At 41.8% G+C, this 21,617-nt stretch overlaps 1 protein-coding gene and 1 long non-coding RNA gene across 7 annotated transcripts in view; one reads left to right on the top strand and one right to left on the bottom strand.

Annotated features, from left to right (window-relative positions):
• The window catches only part of NPAS3 (neuronal PAS domain protein 3), an 865,567-nt gene that overhangs the window by 135,444 nt on the left and 708,506 nt on the right, over window positions 1-21,617 (bottom strand). The window lies entirely within an intron of this gene.
• Window positions 3,911-11,254, top strand: LOC121031631 (uncharacterized). Its single transcript, XR_005790809.1, has 4 exons — window positions 3,911-6,995; window positions 7,746-7,959; window positions 8,458-9,671; window positions 9,797-11,254. It is a non-coding gene; the product is annotated as an uncharacterized LOC121031631 (long non-coding RNA).

Here is a 21,617-nt window from a genome sequence, read left to right as displayed (position 1 = left end):
TCTTTCATTAAGAAACACTGGTTAAAAGAAGAACCCCGAGAATGCTGCGATACTGAAGGGACATTACATCACAGGAATGAGCCCAGGGATTTGTGAAAGCGATGAAATCAAGAAATTTTAAAACCTGGCTTTACAAGGTTCCTACAGTTTTGAAGTTTTAAAGTGTCTGGAGGGTAGGAAAGGCCAACTTTTTACTGTTTCTCACAGTGCTGGAAAGGAAAAAAGGATGCAATTAAAGGTTACATCATAGTAAAGAGTGAGATGATGCCAAGAAAGAAGGATTAACAATCTTAAAAGAAAATGAAGTCAATCTCCCTTTTCTGAAGATCACACAGATAGTAAGATGTCACTTTCAAAGCTTCTTCATTACCTTGGTAGTAAGGAGAGCAATCAACATAAAATACTTGATATTGGCAAAGTTAATCCATTACCCTCAAATTTTATATGGTTCAATATTTGTCATTTAAATCTAGATACACATTGAAATGCATGTTATACATAGCCAGACTTTGGTATCAACATATCTTCATTTTTGTTTATTATTATTCTCAGAGTGAATTTTGTCCTTCGTTTGGCAACACGAACAAGAAAAAGTAGAAAATACTTACAAGTTAAGATGAAATTAAAATTTTTCCCTGATTCTAAACAACCCGTTTATTTTTAAGAAAGATAAATGGATAAGGACAACAGGAATAATTATGGGGTTGACTTTTCCATTTGTGTTTTGAATTTTTTTTTAACGTTTATTCATTTTTGAGAGAGAGAGAGAGAGAGAGGGAGGCACAGAATCCGAAGCAGGCTCCAGGCTCTGAGCTGTCAGCACAGAGCCCGACGTGGGGCTCGAACTTGTGAACCGTGAGATCGTGACCTGAGCCAAAATCGGATGCTTAACTGATTGAGCCCCCCACACGCCCCTCCATTTGTGTTTTGAAAGTTTCATAGTATTATTTTATTGTAGTCATAGAAAACCAAGGCAGCTTATAGGACTAAGACTTTGGATATGTTTCTTGTGCACAAATAACAGAGTTAATCACACCTGGTTGTTTTTAAAGGGGCTACTCTACGATGGAGGCCCTCACCAGGAGCTAAGTCACAGCGTCTAAGTGATGCTGTTGAGAAAAACAACGATGGCAACAAACAACAAAACCTGAAAGGTTTAAGAAAGACAATCTGTACATCTCAAGAGATAGTTATGATTTAAGAGAAAGCGAAACAGGAGGAGGATCTTGTTCAACTGACATTTTGGTTTTTGAGATTTAGGTCATGCCAGAGCTGCCATAATGGAAACAACTGGCTCTCCTCCATGTCACTGTGAGGGGGTGTTGAAAAAATCTCATCCAAGAAAATCACAAGGTCTACAAAAATACTTGAGCCATTATAGAAAGTAGGTGTCCAATTAATCTGGAGTTCATAACCCAATGACGAGAACAAGAAGGAATAAAATCCTCTGTGCTGTCATCAGTTACTGACCCTTCCAGAACATTTCCTGTTGGTATGGTTTAGTACATCTTGGGAACTTCCTGAAAGCCATGTGGGCACATGGATCTAGTGCATCATTTATTCCTAGTGAATTACCATAAGGAAAAGGCCTAATACACTTCTATTTTATTTTGGTGGTTGTAACTACCAACTGTGGTGGTGTTTGAGGTTATTTTCTATGAAGCAAGTCAATACCCGGAGCACTCTCTAGGTGCTATTTTAAAGGAATAAGTTAAATTCACAACTGTTTAATAACAGACTGTGAGTTAGTCTTGTTAGAATAGGGAATGTAAATAGAACTGGCAAGTAGAGAAAATGAGTCATTCCACAGGCTAAAAGCAGTGCTGTGTTTCTTAAGATATTTGAGGGTGGGAGTTTGATGGTGGAGGGGGAAATAAACCCTTTTGGGAATCTGATAAATTCTAGCTTCTATCTCACCAGAAAAATGCTCCGGTAAGGTACATATAAAATTTGGCATTTCATCTTAGGGGTTTCAGACCCCCCTGGAGTTTATCCATGAATATTCTCTGGAGCTGTGCAGTCCGATATGGTAGCCACATGTGGCCAGTCTGAATTAGACTATGCTATAAGGATAAAATAACACTAGGTTTAAGACTTAGTGTAAAAAATGAAAAGAATGTAATACCGTATATTTTATACTGTTACATATTATTTGGTATATTAAGTATAATAATTATTAAAATTAATCTCACTTATTTTTTACTTTTTAAAATGTGGCTACTATAAAAGTGAAAATTACACACGTGGTTTGAAGTATATTTCTTGTGGACAGTGTTGCTCTAGAACCTTAGACTCCCCGGAGAAGAACATGTAGTATTAGAATACCGTGAAATTAGTATTAAAGGGAAAAGGGGTAAGAGAATAAAAAATCGAAACAGAGGAATGTCTTTAGAATAAGAGACCTAAGTTTTTAGATGTGATCTACAGTTTAATTAAAAGACTTTAGTCACTCAAGTAGTCACCAGCCATCTGCTCTCCGTAAGACAGTGAATTTGGCTTATGGGCATAAAAAGAAACATTAAAACTTAGCATCTGCCCCCAAGGAGCTTACAATCCACTTGGAAGTGAGAAGACAGAGTTAAATGATATGGAAAAAAAAAAATACCTGACAGCACAACATAGTATATGGATAAGGTGTAATTTGAGCATTATAGATCGTTCCCTCTTAAACTGCTGAAAATCTCTTGGGGGATTTCCTTAAAAATGCAGTGTCACGAGCTCCTACAAATTCTAGTTCTATAGCTGTAGGTTAGGGCCCAAGACTTTGTATTTTTCAGAAGCTCCTGTGTGATGTAGATGCTGCTAACTCACAATCTACACTTTGAGAAGCACTGGCGTGGATCAGTCCAGAAGTGGATGTAAACCGAAAGTGTCTGGGAGGGCCTGGTTCCACATAGAGAAGACAAGTAGAAAGGACAGGTGGCTGTGATGAGAAGATGGGAACAATCCAAGACACAACAGGGTCTACGGTGGAACTTCGAAAGGCAGGGGTGGTGTGTGTATAAGCCTTAGGACAGTGGGAAGCGAACGCTAGATGATTGATTTGGGCCCTAAGGAGCTAGATCTATGCTAATGTTCATTAACCTTTTTATTTTTCCTTTTAAAATACTGAAAAACAGCTTCAATAAGTCACTTATAGGAAGTGTCATATGTTGTTTTTCTTCTCTAGTGTGTATGTCAAAGATAATTGACTCCTATAAACCTAAGGCTGAAAGAATTGCCACACTTTGAGCTAACTTCCTGTCCCCCACGCTAAGCCCTGAATCCAAGATTCTCATCTTATTTGTTCCTATATCTAGCAGACAGTAATCAACTCTGTTTTTATGATGGATGGTTTTTGTTTCCCACGGTTGAGCACAAAACCCACAGTGCACTGTGCAGCTTTGAATCGTGCTCCTTCCTTCTCCAAGGAGACTTTAGCAGGTTTGTTGTCTTTTCACCTGACCATGCATCCAGCAGAGGTATTGCCCAACTTTTCCTTCTAGGACACACAGAAAGAGCTCAAGATAAGGAGCAGCTGGTTCACGGCGAGCAACCACAGAAGCTAAAGGCGTGTGATCTTTTAACCCAACACCAGCTACCTTAGCTATCTGCGTATTTCCATGTTATTTCGAGATGGTGCTCTGGCTCGGTAACTGAAAGACCCTTTCAAAGTTTTGCTGTAGGTGTGAACTAACAGCTGTTTGGAATACACATCTGCTTCCATAAGAGAAGCTTGGTATGTTGGAAATTAGACAAATCACCTGGAGTGCGGTCCTTTACTGATTTTAACTAAATTTACCAGTTCATTTGACAAGCTCTACATATAGTTATCAAAACCTTCAAGTTTTACCATATCCCATCAGTTTTGCTTTAAAAACCAACAGCAGAACAAAAAAAAAAATATTGGTTGAGAAAGGTTTGGGGGTGGGTGGGAAGAGAGGGGTGAAAACTTATCAAAAGTAAAATTGGATTAAGAGTCAATCAAAATCCAACTGTGAATTTATCATTTCAATGAATTTCAATGAATGGTTTAAAATCTGTTTGAAATCTATTTGAAAATGAATATGTAATAATATAGACATATCTCCTTTTCAAAGCCAGTATTGTCAGATGTATTCGGAGCATTATAATTCATGAACAGAGTAGATGACTATTTGAAAAGTATTAAAATGAGCTGACTTTTCAATACAAGTGTCTTCACAATAAGTTTTTCTATTCTGGGCAATTCAGAAATGTAGACAATTGTGCTAGAAAAATAATATGTATTGTAATATTCATTGTACAGTAGTAGTGTAGTAAGTGGCAATTCTGGACATTACAAGAGACACAAGGATTATTTTCTGTGATTGCACAGAGAATACTTGGATTTCTTGTGAAGCTTTTGCATTGGAAATGAGATTCATCAGTCTGAACAGGGCAGGGTTAGAGCCCTTAGCAACATGCTTATTTTGTAGAAGGTCACTCAATAATAACTTCCTCTGCCCTCCAAGCTTATTAAGACTGACTGGCATATATTAATGAAAACACCTGATTCTCCAACCATAAAACCCAGACAAAGACTTTATTTTAATATTAAGGAAGGAACCCTTAATTAGCAGGGTTTCAAAAATGTCAGCTTCTTCTATTAGCTGTTCTGGTCCATCAAAGCCATAATCCCTACTGTCAAATTTCATCACATGATAGACAGTTTGCCGGCTGTCTTTTTTTTTTTTTTTTTTAACTGATCATACTGACTGAAGCCTTTTAAAAATTTTTTTATTTTGCCATCACATTTTACAACTCATTGTGCATTTGCCTGTTACACTCTTGATTTTACTACTTTCAAAGAGTCTTAGCACATGTCAGCTCAAAAAGGTGGGGGGAAACACTGCTGAAACACAAGTATTACATGTGAATACATATGCATTCTTAGACGTATAATTAAGGATTCTTGGAAGACCTGGGCTTGCTTATATTGATTGCCTGCCTGAGTATGTAAATGTGCTGTCCCGAAAACACAGATAAATAAAATGGTCTCAGAGATGATTTCCCATTTTTTGATGTATCAAGGAGAAGGGGGCAAATTCTAAGGAAGAACCCAGGATTTTTTTACGGGAAACGTTCGTCACTGTTAACCATTAACACACCTGTCTGTTGCAAGGAACTCATTAGAGCATCTATGGCTTTGCATTGCCCTTCAGAAGGAAGATAAAATGACTGCACCCAGCAGGACAGAATAAATATATAGCTCTTAGAGTACTTGGGTTTTAATCTGATTCAAAACATTTGCTGTTGATTAAATCCTTTTGCAAATTGAAAAATTCATACTATCCATACTGAGAGGAATATAAAAACACAACACCAAATCAAAAACAAGGATGACTCAAGGATTTCATGGGAACTTTTGTGAAGACTCAACTGCAGCTCTTGCTTTATCCATGGGAGAACATGGAAGCCTCAAGGGCAAGAGTTTTAGTGTTCTGGAATGAATTACCATGACTAGAAGCTCAAGAATGAACTGATGGAGACGGCTGAGACTTGGCAGATTTAACTGCTAGAGACTGGTAAGCTCATACCTGTGCTCTTTCATGAGGATCTGGGGCTCATCGGAGAACACAGTGTGTTTTCTTAGCTCACCCGTTTGTATCAGTAACGGAATGGGCAAACTGTATCCATTTTTACTAGTACCCAGGTATTTATTTTCCCCTTTTTGCTTTAACATTTTTTTTCTTCCTAGACTCCAGGCTAGAAAGGCTATCCCTCTTAGAATTTTGCATATCCTTTACTTAGCCATTTCTTCCACGTGGAGAGCAGAAGTGTTCTCCACTGAGCTTTGGGAGACCCGCCCAGGGAGGAGCTGGGGTGATCTCAAATCCCCATGCCCAACGTTCAGAGGTTTTCACAATAGTGAAGCTCACTTGGTTCCTTTGCCCAGGAACAAGTCTTTCTGTTTCCATCACTGACCACCCCTTTGATTTTCTTAGCATCTATTCTACTGTCTCATCAGCCTTGCATATCCGCGGACACAAAGCAAAGCCAAATAATCCCAATTTCAAGCCACTAATGAGTCATTGTTACTGTAATGCTTCTTGGTTGCTTCTGTAGATGAAATCGAGATAGGTTACCAGAAAACGCACCTTCAACTATTAGCTGAATTTACAGCCAGCCCTTTCATACGATCTAATGGCCATGGTGACTGTCCACAATTACAAAGTCTCTTGTTCTCCTTTTAATTGCATCATTTAGAAGTCCCATAGCTGAGACTGATGAATTCCTGCCTTTTCTGCTGAACATTCAAAAGAGGCACCTTCCAGGATAGCCAGATAAGAAAGGGATGTTTCTTGGACTCAAAACATTTATTTAGGTATTCAGGACAGCCAGGTGCAGTTTTATGACTAATGGTATACCCAAAGTGGGCTATGTTTTAGAAGGTTTTCTAATACTTACTTTTACATGCTTCTAATGGAGAATACTGGTTAGGAATGCAGACTCTAAAGGCACGTGACCTGGGATCAAAACCATTACCCACCTTGGGCAAGTTACTCTACTGTTTCCTCAACTATAAACTAGAGCAAATAATGTTATCTACCTAACTCTTGTCAAAATTAAGTAAGATAGCGCCCGCAATGTGCCAAACAAAGCATATGGCATATATTGAGTGATCAGTGAGTGTAACCATCTGTTAATTCACTGCAGTAAGCTTCCTGAGGGCAGACAAAGCCATTTCTGTCTAATTCCCTGCTACAGCTCCTGGTACGTGGTAGGCAATCGCTTTATGTTGAGCGAGTGAATAAATAAATAGCATTACAATTTTACTAAGAAATGAGCTGATTTCAAGGGTTTGGTAAATGTTTGAGTCCCACAGTAATATGGTGGCTTATTGATTTTGCTTATCCATTCATCATATTAACAGAAGCCTATGCTTGGGCCATCAAGTCTATTCTGCTGAGACTTTCAATCAAAACTGTGGCACAGTCATTAGGACCTCGAGAAAGCCACTTGAGTTTGATTCAGAAGCACATTAATAAAGTCAGGTAAGTGGGGAATGATCACGAGTTTCATGTCGAGCAGAAAGATAAATAACCTAGATCTTTCTGGGATCACAGATCCTTTGAGACCCTGATGAAAAGCACAGTCTCCCTCCTCAACCTCTCTCTGACATGGCAGATAATGAGGGAATCTACAGATTTTTGGAGTCCACTTAAGGAGCCCCTGAGATACCTCTGAGGCACTACATGATCACTTTCCAACTAGAACAGCTCTATATTGGTGTGTTTTATTTGCTTTTGGTGTTTCGAAAGGTTTGGCTTGAAAGAAAACATGGAATGTTATGCCTTTTTACATTAATAGTGTCACCTTAACATAGTCTTTCCATTTTTTCTATTCAAAAAAGTCTGCTTCCATACTGTACCGTGGCAACAAGTCCAGAACTGTGGTTCTCACACCACTCTTGACAATACAATTCTGACAAGCATTGGCCTGGGAAGCAAAAGTCTGGTTTTTTAATCCTCTCCCCTTGTCAATACTGATTCTTGGAATGAGGGTGGACAAATCACGGTACCTTTTTTGTCTCTCCATTTTAAAATCTGTAATCATGACAGATAATCCCTGCTTCTTATGATGGTGATAGAGAGTGAATTAGAAAACACCCATAAAATGGAAGTACATGAAAAATTCCCCTGGATTTATACAGTGCCTACTTATGTTAAGAGTGGAAGCCTCAAAGGCGAAGAAAAAAAAAAAAAAGTGACAGGGAGCTCATGCAAGGCTCACTGCCTTTTCAGGCTGAGAAACAGGAAAGTAGTGTGGTTGGCATCCCAGAAAATCGATATCCAACATTTGTAGGAGCTTTGAGGAGTGTGTACTTCGAGCAAGAGGCAATCTTTGGTTGGAAAAGTCAGCATTTCTTATCACCTCCTGGAGGCAGTTTGACATTCCTCATCTGGAACAGAATGTTATCCACTGCGATGTGGTCCTTCCCACCTCCCCACTATAAAGGTAACACTATTATCTTTTTACATAACGTGCACAATTAATGTTGTGCTTTTGGACAACTTTACGCGCAAAATATACCTGTGGGGACTATTTTCGCCATTAGCAGCCAGAATAGTGTTGAGTCATCGGGAACTGGTCCAGGGAGGTATTAACGTGGGGATGGATAAAATATGTACTGACTCCCTCGTTCTCCTTCCTAAAACAATTCAGTACGTGCTGTAGGAAAATTTTCTCTAACCAGTGTTCATCTCCAGTCTTTAAAATGTCATTCTTGTAGAAGAAATAGAAATGACTTGTTCCAGGAACTGAAGGAACCTAATACTTTTTCTACTTAGCTGCTGGCACCCTTACATTAAACACTTTTCTAGGATGATACCTTATTTATCGTTACAGTTCCCAAGATTCCTAGCACTGTGATCAATAAATATTTATTGATTTGATTAACCTGATGATCCCCAAATGCTTTCTGGTATGTTGCCTCTTTCCTCCCCCAACCCCTAGGTTGTTGTCATTGTAAGTCAGAGGAAGACTGGTGATGCAGAACTTGAGGGGGCTGCCAACGCCTACATCCGGTGCAGGCTCAGGTCAGGCAATCATTCCTGCCTCATATTCTAGTGCTCTGCTTTGTTTGAGACATTGCATTGATTGGAGGCAGGGTTGCATTTTTCTCTTGGGAGTTGGAAAGGGCAGGGTTTAAAACCTAGCTATGTCCATTTCCATGGGAGCCTGAAGAGGTTGTTTAACCTTTTCAAGCCTCCATTTTCTCACCTGTAAAATGGAGATTTTGTACTTACTCTTCGGATTTGATGAGATGAGTAATGTGCTTAGCGTACACTAAGGGGTTAATAGACGGCAGCCATAATTGTAATAGTTACTACCCATGTGTTCACTTTCACCCGAGTCAGATTTGATAAGAGAAACCAATACATGCCACACAGCATACTATTTTGCAAAATATTTAGAAATTCCCCAAACTGTTACTACTCATGTTTTCAATGTATCTCAACCATAATCCTCTTCAAGTCCTTCTAGTTGTCAAAACAGCCTGATTAAACAGTGGGAATTTGATACTATGCTTGTTTTGCCTCATTAGCACAACAGTGTGAACAGGGACGGGGTGGGGGGGCACCTGAGAGGGGGCGTCGGAGCAGAACGGCTAAGTAGGAAAACTAGTGGCCTCAGAATGCAGACCGTCTTCTCAGGAACGGTTCTCATAATTTATTCCTGCTCAGATTGAAGGAAAACAGGATGGGGCATTTGTTTTCAAATAGGGAACTGGACGTAAACGGCATGACTTTTACAAACTTTGCAGTTTGCTGAGACCACGGGATGGAGTACTGAGACTGGCTACCTCAGACACGAGGAGGATTAAACAGGGATTCCTTGCAGCTTTGTGCTCATCCAATAAGGGGGCTACAGGAGAAAGCAAAAGCAAACAGCAGAACACTAAACGGAGGAGGAGTCTTTTGGCTTCCTGAGTTACCTGCATCCTTTTGCAAGGCTGAGTCAGTATCCCTAGTCCTACTGGCATTTGTGCAATTTCTTCAAGCTCACAGCTCTGTCTCACTTACTGTCTTTAAGTCACATACATTAGGGTTCATGTATTCAAACAAGAATGCCGTAACTACACGAGTTAGACTGGGAGCGGAGAGCCCTGGAGCAGAACCACCCTGGTGGAAAGCAGGAGATCTGGCCGCCGTCCAGCGAGGAGCCTGGTGTGAGGGTAGTGGAGGGAGGCGGGGGGGGGGGGGGGGGGGGACAAGAAGATCATGGCAGCAAAGGCTTTGGGACCAGTACCGTGGTTCGATGATGTGAGAACCGTACGCGGTTTCATCCACAGGCATGACAGAGGAAGATGTATCTGTACACCACGCTGCCGTGAACGGGAAGGAACCCAGGAAGTGCCTTTGCGGTGTGCGAGTCGGAGAGGTGATGGGGTTTGACGTTCACGAAGGGGAGAGCCTGAGGAGGCCGCAAATGGGGCAGGCCCTGGACGTGGAGCTCCAGGACAAGGCAGGAAAGTACGCAACGGCAGCCCCTAGCCATCACGGATGCCGTCCGGGTCGCAGGGGTCCACCCGCAGTTCCTGCCAGAACCGCCAGCAGGGTCAGAGTGGGGAAAGGAGGACGCGTGGGGAGAGTGCTCCGAGGCCAGGAGCCCTCAGCACTGCAGGACTCAGCTCGCACGTGGCCACAGGTGCAGAGCCGAGAGGTGGCAACCACCGCGGGTGCAGGGAGAAGTGCTGGAGGGCACCATACCTGGGTGCCGAAGAACAAGGTAGACCAGTGAGACAGTCTGTATGGCAGTTACAGACCACCATGCTGCTGGGGGCCCTCCCGCCTCCCACTGCCTACAGAAGACCAGGCAAGTGAATGGGATGAGACCCAAGGTCAGCAGCCACCTCAGCGCTGGTCACAGACGCCCAGAAAACAAAAGCAGCCCCGCTGCGGATCTGTCTGGTCCCGAGGTAGAGCAGGGCAGGGCTGAGCAAACGCGACCTACATCTCTACCATCATCCTGTCTAGTCATCCAACAAGAAGAAATGAATTGGAAATTCCAGGAACGAGAAAACGGTGCCAAAGATCAGAAGCGCTTGCTTTTTTTTTTTTTTTTTTTTTTTTTTTTTGCTCACTGACCAGATGACGAGAACTACCTGTGTTATCTGTGCAGCATGGGGTTTTTATTTTGACCTTAAAGACATCTCTTTTTGCTAATGACAAATACTTTTTCTTCTCTCTCTCTCAAAGTCTGGCTTTTCTCAACACACCTTGAAAGGGTTTTAATTGCTTCGTATCTGGTCAAGGGGAGACTTTTAAGAACCTCCTTTTTAATTTGTAATAAAAGTTTAGAACTTGATTTTTTTCAAAAAAGTCAACAAACAGCAATCACCTGTTAATAAAGGTCTTCAGAAAAACAAGAGTATGATAGATATGCTATTGTTTCTATGAATTTCTTCCTACTAGTGGGGAAGGTACACATCTACCCTGTTGTGTAAAAGATTTCACAAAGCCACATGCTTGCATCTTAGGAAAGCAAAAGAACTGAGCTGGCTTTCTCTAAGACAAATAAAGCAAAACAAACTATGCTGTTTTTTACTCAATACCTTTTCTAGTCTGATCTGCTCCCACGATGTCTTGGGGAAATTCAGACATACAGCCAAGAAAAGGTGAGGGAGATATGGGCTTCCAGCCTCAGACTGGAGACAAACCCTCTTACTGCATGCTGGTTATTTATTCTCACTAGGTTCGCTACGTTTGTGTATAAAAGAAAGACTGAATTAAAAAGATGATCTACTCTGCTCCTTTGTAACTTCCTCTTATTTATTTATTTATTTTTGAGAGAGAAACAGAGAGAGAGAGACAGCGAGACAGAGTGTGAGCGGGAGGGGGACAGAGAGAAGGAGACACAGAACCCGAAGCGGGATCCAGGCTCTGAGCGCTTAGCACAGAACCCAACCCGGGGCTTGAACTCACGAACCGCAAGATCATGACCTGAGCCAAAGCTGGACACCCAACTGACTGAGCCACCCAGGTGTCCCCATCCTCATCTTTAAAAAGGAGTAATTGTATTTACCTTCCTAGGTATCTTGTGGACTGAATAAGGTTGTGAGCATAAGTCACCGTGGCAATATCCAACGGAACATATGTAGTCAGAAAATCCTAGGTCTTTCTCCCTTTTCTCATTTGAAGGTTCTTTCAATTTAGAACAGTTGGGAATAATCGCGAACATGTGATGATCTTCATTAGCCATGTTCCTGAACAAGGCTATTATTGCAATAGATACACCTGGCATCCATCCCCTGTGAGTAACTTGACTCATGGTTTTTAGAATCAAGGGTCAGACTGACTCTCATCTTTCCAGTGCTGAAAGAAGCCCTATATAAATAATTTGAAATACAAATATTTATTCATCAACAGTTGGCTAGTCAGCAGCCTGGGATGCTCTGTACACATTTTGAGAGCAGATGGTTTAAATTTCTTAAACTTAAAACTCCACAATAAAGACAGGTAATGTCCAAAAAGTTTAAATGTCCTGTCATTATTGGAATATGTCTTTTCTTAGAGCTCCGAAGCCCCAGGCTTTGGGAATAAAAAAAACAAAACAAAAAACCTCACGCACACAAGAAGCTAATCATCACTTTTTTTTTTTTCCACTGTGAGGAAAGATTACGACATAAAAGGTATATGCGGCAGTCCCAGAGAGCGAACTGAAATTTGTCTAGGATGCAAAGGAGACTTCGTCAACCCTGGCAAATTCAAGGCCAGTGCAGCAGAATTAATACAATGTCAATTTTTCTTTGTGTCTGTAACCGTTTCCTATTATCCGGATAAGTGGGGAGCGATTTCACTTCTTTTATTGATATAGCTATGAAAAAGAATTAGATTTCAACACTTATGTAACTGAGATTGATTGATTAGATTATTAATTAAATATTCCATTAAATTTGCTTTTGAAAAAAAATGGCATAGGACTGTGAATTCCCTAAGGTTTGGTTTTTTTTTTTCCCCCGACCCATGGAAGAATAAACAAGGAAATGCATCACTAAACATTGTGTCTTATCTTGTGAGCGAGAATTAAGCCAGCAGAAGCATTGCTATGTAGAAAATTTACTCTACGGGCTGACTGTCTTGCAAGACTACTTTATCCATATCCCGGTACAAAGCGAAGAGACTTTTCTCCTTTGTGAATAACCCACGGAAATCAGCGAGCAGCTAAGAAAATGATTTGGGTGTTGCACAGCTAGGCGCCTCTATACACAAAAAACCGGCCCGTTTGAGTCGGGAATAAAATGGTTTACCTAAAACTTCCAATCATGCAGTGTTTCAGGGATCTGTGGAAAAATAAAAACAGCAAGTGGCCTTTCAGGTAACCCATAATTAAAAGCAATTTTGAGCTGTCTTTTCAGGGAACCTACCCAGGGGAAGTACTTGCTACCTGTTTGACCTTCACGATTGTGAGTCCTTGGCAGTGTCAACGACCCTCTGAACTGAATTCAAAACTAATCTCTGACGGAAAAAGAGAAACAGAATTCATGCAAATCATATTAATTCCAACATTTCCCCAGTGAGCTGGGTATAAACTACAGCCTAATTAAATATTTTTTAACGATGTGAGTAATTTTTGCCAAGGGGCGGATTCAGGGGAAAATTTAATATGAGATCACAAAAGCTGTTCCCAGCGTTGATTCTGTAAATTAATGACTATCTGCCTTATGATAAAAACATGCTGCCAAGAATGAAAATGAAGTCGGCAAAGCTTGCTCTATTTGTCTAACAACCAAATATACAGAATGCAAAACTTTAAAGGCGATGGGAAATTTCCATTGTGTTTGTGTGATATCTTCAGGATAAAGACGCACCATGCTGACAGCCCAATGAGCAGCTTGAAGGCACTGTCAGCAATACGGGGCCATTTTTAGGTTGTCGTTGTCAAGGTCCAGGGACCTATTTTAAAGCAGCCAGCGTGTTAAAAAATTATACACCACTTGTTTCCCAAAGAGAATTAAGGTGGCTCACAATAAGAGACACGTTACGCACAACATTCGAGCCAAAACGGAAGGTCAGAAGCATATCAAGGGCAGGTACTCAATTATTTGGGATAAATGTTGCCAGTGTTACAGCTCCATGGATTCCTTCCTCGACTGACCATTTCCACACCCATCTTGATCCTCAGGGCAGTTCATTCTGGAGACCTGAATTGGATTGCTGTCCAAGGTCACGGGGGTGAAAAATGGTGGTGAATATAGCAAGCGAGGGGATGGTGTCCACATAGCCGTGGGCAGCTTAATGCATCAAAATCTATAAATGGCAGTGGGCGAGAGGGGGCCTGGTCGAGAAGGCTTTTCTGGCCTGCTTCGGTCCAATTCGAGACCGGAGCTTCCTCCTGTGTTCAGACTCCTGTTTTGACAAAAAAGCAACCTGGCCTGTGTTACAGGAAAGCGAGGCGTGATGCCTGAATCAAAGCCAGGGGAAAAGTCCCTCATCTCACTTGGCTTTCTGAGGGCAGCCTGCTTCTAATGACTCCTGTAGTTAACATCCCGAAGTTGCCGGCGGCCCCCTGTGACAGATGACTTGGGCTCTGCTAGGCCCTGGTCATTAGGCCAGCCCATCACAAGGGTTTTAGGAGCTATATTTATTTAAATTTCTGTCGGTGCCCAGCGATGGAGATTGAATTTACAGTCTTTCAATTAGAAGGTCATCTGTGCTAACTAGTGCACCACTGCCTCATTATAATCATAAAATTAGTGAGAAAAGACTGGCATGAGTAATATGGAAACGCCGGTTTCAAAGGTGAAAAGGTGCTGTTTCCTCGGGTTACAGCAGAAGAGAATGCAACCAAATGCTCTTGATCAGTAAATATTCCCATTTAGAGCAAGGGGAGTCCTTGAAGCCCGTTTCAACAAAATAGAAGGATGCTAAGACAATTCTGTAGGAATACATACAAATGCACCTCAGATACAAATATTTACTGGGATATTTTTCCTATTTACATGTAAGTTTTCCCTGCAAATTAAATATGAATAAAAGTAGCACGGATGTCTCCAAAGCTTAGCTTTTGATTTTTTAACCCTATTTGTCAGAAATCTGGGTTGATCTTTAGTGAACAGTTTGAAATAAAACGAACGCAATATGGTCAAGGCTGAGAGGCAGAACGTGTTATGGCCAGTTGTGTATGCGTAAGCAGTGCTAAACCTTACCACGTTAAAACTTTAACTATTGTGAAGTGGCTGCTATAAACTGAGTCACTGGGTGCGAATTAGTATTTGTGCACACTAGAGATTTTAAAACCCAGCAAAAGGAGGGGCGCCTGGGTGGCTCATTTGGTTAAAAACCAACTTTGGCTCAGGTCATGATCTCACGGGTCGTGGGTTTGAGCCCCGCATCGGGCTCTGTGCTGACAGCTCAGGGCCTGGAGCCTGCTTCAGATTCTGTGTCTCCCTCTCTCTCTGCCCCTCCCCTGCTCCCTACCTCTCTCTCTCTCTCTCTCTCTCTCTCAAAAATAAGTAAATGTTAAAAATAATTTTATAAAAGCCCAGAAAAACAAGACATCAAGGGCAGCTCAATCCAAATTAAAAGGGAAAAACACTTGACTTTTTACATCTATCAGGAGCTCTTGTGCGACTTTTCTTATCCAGTCCTTCTAATGACCTTGTGCAAAGGGGGTATTTTATTCTTAACATACAGGGGAGGCAGGAGACGTGTAGAGAAAAGGCACAATTGTCACAACTCCAGCCTGGAAATAAATGATGCGGGGTGGGGGGTGGGTAGAGACCCAGCTCTGACCTCAAAGGCCACGCTCATTTCTCGACAGAATTTTTATCCTTATTTTGTTTTTTTTAAGTTTATTTATTTTGAGAGAGACAGAGAGAGAGAGAGAGAGCGCACCAGCGAAGGAGGGGCAGAGAGAGAGGGAGAGAGAGAATCTGATGCAGGCTCTACTCTATCAGCACAGGGCCCGATGTGGGGCTTGAACTCACGAACTGTGAGAACGTGACCTGAACTGAAATCAAGAGTCCTATGCTTAACTGACTGAGCCACCCAGGCGCCTCTATCCTAATTTTGCTATATTAATTAAGATGGTACTTATTTTAAGTATGTTTCAATTTTCTTAACCTGAGGAGATAGTCTCCAGGGACTTTGTTAATATAAACCTTAACAACTTAGAGAACTGGTTCGGGGAGGCAAGAAAGATTTCACTCTGAATTCGACAAATACATGCTGCCCATCTAGTTTAGGGCAGGTATCACCCTGTGTGCTGCAGGGAACCAGAATGGACACAACAGAGCTCTGCTCTGTCACTGAGAAGTGGTCAGGTAACCAACCGACTGATTCAAAGCAACATGCAGGAGCCCCAGTACAGAGGCGCTGAGCGCGTGGCCCTGACTTCGTGCGGAAAGGAGAGGAAAAAGAATTCTGGTATCAGCCGTAGAAGGTAAGGTGATTTCTGCACAGCTACAGGCCTTGTAAACAAAGTCAGAAGAAGCAGAGAGACGGTTGCCGGCCCGGCTCAGAAGAAGAAATGACCACAGTCTTTGTCTGACTCCCCTTTGCATCGTGCCTCGCTTTTTCTGGTGGATTTTCCAAGCCTCCCTCACTCCCTGACCTCCTCTCTTCCCATTCCACGTTGCCGGCATCCTCAGGCCTGCAGCGAGCACTGGCCTTGCTTAAAAGACTGTTGGCTCGGCCCTGGGTACTGCTCCCGCAGCAACAAGGACCCGGTCCTCCCGAGGGAGAGGCTGGCGCTCCTGGTAGAGGCATGGGTTCGGCACCAGTCAGCCAGCACAGAGTAAAGGAGAGAAAGGAGAAGGTTCTGTCGATCTGAATCCCCCCTGGAAGGGACATGTCACCTAGTAGTGGCAGTAGGAACAGCGGGAGGGGATTTCTTTCATTCTGCAGCCTAAGTGCAGGGGCCTTGCAGAGGGCTGTGCTCAGAGGAGGGGAAGATCAGAGGTGAAAGCGATGAATAATGTGCACGTGGAACAGGGACAGATCACTTGCAACAAATGCGGGATGACCCTCCAAAGCTCGGAGTGCACCAGAGCCTCCCTCTAATTAAAGATAATCCAGAATTATCATGCCTAATTATTTTCTTTGAGGTTTTTTTTTTTTTTATTGGTCTCAATTGGGGTGAGGGGCATCTCACGCTGCAAACGGCAAAGGCTCATCTACATCCGGGAAACAAACTTAAGGAGCTAGGCTCCATCCTGCTTTGCCACATCTGCAGCCTCTCTCGCTCTGCGGCCATAATTTTCTGCCAGTCTTCTATGTTTCCTGGCCCAGTTAGCGTGGCATATTCCTTACCTACAAGCAAGCACCTCTGTTCTCTTACAACAAGTTGCTGTTGTGAAAATCTCTAAGATTTTCTTTGCTTTGTTTGTAGAATTTTCTCAAAGTGAGGTCTGAAGATCGCCTATGTCTGTGTGAAAAATGCAAAATCATCTGGCCTTTTTTTTTTTTATTTTTTAAAAATGTCTGTTTATTTTGAGAGAGAGAGCATGAGCAGGGGAGGGGCAGAGAGAGAGAGCGATAGAGACTCCCAAGCAGGCTCCACACTGTCAGTGCAGAGCCTGACACGGGGCTTGAACTCATGAACCCTGAGATCATAACCTGAGTAGAAATCAAGAGTCGGATGCTTAACTGACTGAGCCACAAAATCATCCGTACTTCTTAAAAACATTTCCCTGTTCCATCTATAGAACTAAATCAGACTGTCTTGGGATGGAGTCAAGGAATCTGCATTTTAAATAAGAATCTCACAGTATTTGTCTCTACATTAAAGTCTGAAAAAGCCACCTGCTCGGTGGCCCCAGCTTTGTCAGAGAATTCATTCTTCAAAATCCTGTCTCCTGGTTCCCCCTGCCTTCCACATTACAACCAGCCCACCCAAACTTTTCTCTCTGTTGTCATCCACCTTGAATATCTCAACATTTCTATTATTTCTATTATATTATTAAATTTCTATTATTTCTATCATTGTCCCCGATGCTCACAGTCTATTTCTTTGACTCTTCTGATTCATTTCGTTTTCTTCCAAATTCTGTCCCTCTGCCCTTTCTTCATAGCTCATAATCACCGACATCGGGTTTTCCTCGTCTTTTTTCTTACTGCTTACCACATAATTATTAAAATTCAGTTTTGTTCTTCCACCTCATGAAGCTTTCCTTACAAAAGGGCCAGAACAAAATAAGGTCCCAAGTATAACTTATGCAATAACCAACTTTCAGTGGAGTTTATAAAACAATCCTTTGGCCACGATCTATAATAACGATAACAGTGTCTATAAGATCATCTTGTTGCCTGAGATAGGAATAGCATCTTTTATACATTTGCTATAGTACCATACTGTTGGCCTCCCAGACATATTAAATCAGATTATGAATGGTTTCCAGCCCTGTGGAACCCTCTATGGCATAACTACACTGGTTTTCCAATGTCATTTTCTCATGAGCTAGTTCTGTTACCTGGCAGGTTGAAACCATCCTTTTGAGGTAAAACATCTGGCCAACTGCTCTAAGCACCATGTTTCTGTTAAACAACCGTACGTGGGTAATTGAGACCGTAGGTTTGTTTCGCGCAGGTGTTAATTGTCCACTACCTCTAGGACAGGAGGTGCATGGAGAGAGATATTCCTAGCAGTTCTGGGTACTCCCTTGAGATAAGCAAAATGTTTTGTACAGTGGGATTGTCATTTCAATGAATACATTAACCTACAGGTCTCTGGGGGTGGAAACAAAGCAAGGACATCCTTGGTTGGAATGACCTCAAATGTGAGTTATTACTTGTATAAAGTACCTCCCTCTCCCCTCCCCAGTTTTAACTTCTTGGGAACCTGGCTACTTTTCCTGCGAGTTTTCCTGAGTTTCTGAGCAGAGGGTAGACTACAAGGCCAGGGCACTCACAGTTACCTGCTGTTCAGCTAGAAATCTGGTGGCAGCACCAGGCCATACCATGCTCCTCTGGGGCATAGCAACACCATAGCAACACCAGTGCAGTGTTGACAAATCCAAGTACTTTCAGAGCAAACAGCAATGGCAATTGAGATTCTGGAGGGTTTAACTTATGATGATGGACCGTGGGGCTAAATGAGGGTGATGTGGTTAAACGACCACTGAGGAGGAAAGTGGGATAAAGGTCTTCCCTCCTCCCCACACAGGGGTGATCTGAAGGCCTCGCTTCTCATACAAGCACCGGGACACCGTCAAGTCTGTGCCAATCCAGGGAACAGAATCCCTTTCTGTCCCCATCAGCCTAACTATAGCACTTCATCACCATGCACAAAGTCTAGGATTTATGCTCACTTGGATCCTATCAATTTGTGTCTTCAAAGATGATTTGTTTTTCACTTTTTACTAGATTTCCACAAAGCCTTTCCTTTCTAGGAGTTTAGTATTATGAAACATGTTTTCACTGAAAAATGTTTTCAAACATGAAATCAGTTAGAGCTGGAAAATGGTACCTATAAAAGTTTTTTTTCTTCTCCTAAAAGCCACACATTTGGAAGAATGTATACCTTTTTTTGTCTATGCAATACTCTTCGGATCTAAGTTTTCAATGGACCTAAAATTTGGTTTAGTAACTTAAAATCTGATGATTTACATTCACAACACAGAGCTGGTCCCACCCATGATTTCATGCTTTCTTCTTGTTGGCAGGCGCCCTCAGATCAATTTATCTCACTAAGTTTGCTTCCTGGTGGGTTAGGGGAAAGGGTCCCACAGGCTGCGAGGCTCAGTCTGTTCCCTACTCTTCTCTTCTCAGACTCTGAAGCCTTATTTATAATCTGGGGGCAAAGTAAAAGTAAGAGGGCCAAGAAAGAAAAAGGTGGCAGGAGAGGTTAGATAGGTTATTATGAAGGAATGGTCTTTAGTGATTATAAGTTAATGAACCCATCTTGCTTCTGTAGATGGAGAATTATTTTTTTAAAAAAATTTTAACATTTTTTTTTTGAGAGAGAGAGAGAGAGAGCACGCGTGTGAGTGAGCGTGAGTGGGGGAGGAGCAGAGAAAGAGGGAGACACAGTATCTGAAGCAGGCTCCAGGCTCCTCACTGTCAGCACAGAACCTGACGCAGGGCTCAAACCCATGAACCGAATCGTAAAATCATGACCTGAGCCAAAGTTGCACACTTAACCAACGGAGCCACCCAGGCACCCCACTGGAAAATTATTTTTGAAGGTAATTTCAAAAGAGGAGTTAGCTAAATGTACCATGGGGACTGTCATTTGAGTGCATATGTAAATATAGGTTGAGAGATGTTTATCTGGGTACATGAGTTTTAGAACTTAAAAAAAAACTTAATGGAAGGAACAAGCAGAGATGGCTGAAGCCAATTATATACTGGAACATGAAGATAAGACCGGATATGGGAAGGTGAGACTTTATGATTCAGGACTCAGCCCGCCCCTGAATGCTTCCAAGTCTGGCTACCATTTAAACCACAAGTCCGCGGCATCCTGGACTCTGTGAAATAACAATGTGATGCTGAGTCAGAGGGTGAAGTGTTCGGTGTAAATAGGAGTCGTTTCATGCATTTAAAATTAAATTGGCCCAAGGTAAAACAATAGGTGCTAACGAGATGCTAGTTCAGGGAAGAACGAACACTTGGTCATTCAATAGGATGACCAACAACCGGATCTTGACTTTTGGTTTGTTAGAGGGAAAATGCAGTAAGAAATAGAAGGCAGCTTAGTGTATGAACGAGGGACAGTGACCCAAATACACACACTTCGAAGGTGCTGGTCAAAAGTATTACTAAAGGAAGTCTTATTTTCGTGACCTGGATACAGGCATCCCCTCACCGTTTATCCAGAAAAATATAACATAGGAATTGAAACGATATAATACATTAAATTGAACGAGTAAACGAATGTTCTTATTGTGCCATTCCATTTCATGCATTTTAGAAGGACTGGTGCTCTACAGGTACTTAGAATATCTAGTTTACTAAGTTAGGATGTAGTCATTTATGCCACATAGCTGGGCATAAGTACCTAAAGACATAAACACTGCTTCCACGAGAAAATGATATGTCTAACTTTTACATCATTTTGGTCAACAGCACTTTTTTTTTTTTAATTTTTTTTTTTTAACGTTTACTTATTTTTTTGGGACAGAGAGAGACAGAGCATGAACGGGGGAGGGGCAGAGAGAGAGGGAGACACAGAATCAGAAACAGGGTCCAGGCTCCGAGCCATCAGCCCAGAGCCCGACGCGGGGCTCGAACTCACGGACCGCGAGATCGTGACCTGAACAGCACTTTTTTTTAAAGAGCATTAAACATCATTACTATAAGGATAGCTCAGACTGCGAGGACAGCTGTCCCCTTATTGCTATCACTGTGTATATACAGGGACAATAATAATCCTTTCCACACTGAACATGTAGGGAGTACGTACAAGAAAAGTATAATTACAGTGTGATGAACCCCATACTTTTGAGTCCCTGCATCCACAGAGGTCTAATGACTGCCATGAAAATACTAAAATGGTAATTTGACAATTACAATTGTAACAAAAAGGCCACGTTCAAATTTTTGGGTACTGAAGAATTGCTAATATGTAAGCAAATGGTGAAATGACAATGAGTACTTCTCTGTGAGGCCACAGGCTTCAAAGACCACAAAGACATTTTCTAAGTTGTTCTAGGAGACATTTGGTAGAGACGGGATGTAGTTATAATGGAATCTTCAAGTTTTGACAATTTGCAAATGGAAGAGGTAGAACACCTCTGTGATAAGAAATCTAAGTCTTATACAGGACCAAGCCCTGAATCACTATGAGAGCACATGATTATGTGCGTCTTATTTCTACATTTCGTGATTAAACATGTTATGAAATATAAAGATGGTTGGAGCCAGAAGTACTGCTAGATTATTTTGATAACTTTAGTTGGATCGACCAATCATCTATTCAGATATGCACTTACTAGGCAAAAGGAACGGCCAATACACAGAAACTCTGTGGCTGAACAGTACAGACTCAAGGTTATGGATGGAATGTGGTGAAGATTCAGCCTCAAGGTAATTTAAGAAAAGTTAAAGTTAAGTTTAATGGAGGTATTCTGATAGATACCATTTCCCCTATCCCTTTGTAAGCCTGGTATCATGTTTATCTAATGAGTAAAACAAAGCCCATAAAATAAGTAATTTTGTGGTCAAAAGTAT

This window comes from Herpailurus yagouaroundi, unplaced genomic scaffold (assembly GCF_014898765.1).
Source record: "Herpailurus yagouaroundi ecotype Mexico unplaced genomic scaffold, PumYag 141, whole genome shotgun sequence".
Classification (NCBI taxonomy): domain Eukaryota; kingdom Metazoa; phylum Chordata; class Mammalia; order Carnivora; family Felidae; genus Herpailurus; species Herpailurus yagouaroundi.
Note: the sequence above shows the minus strand (reverse complement) of the source record. Positions and strands in the feature narration are given on the sequence as shown.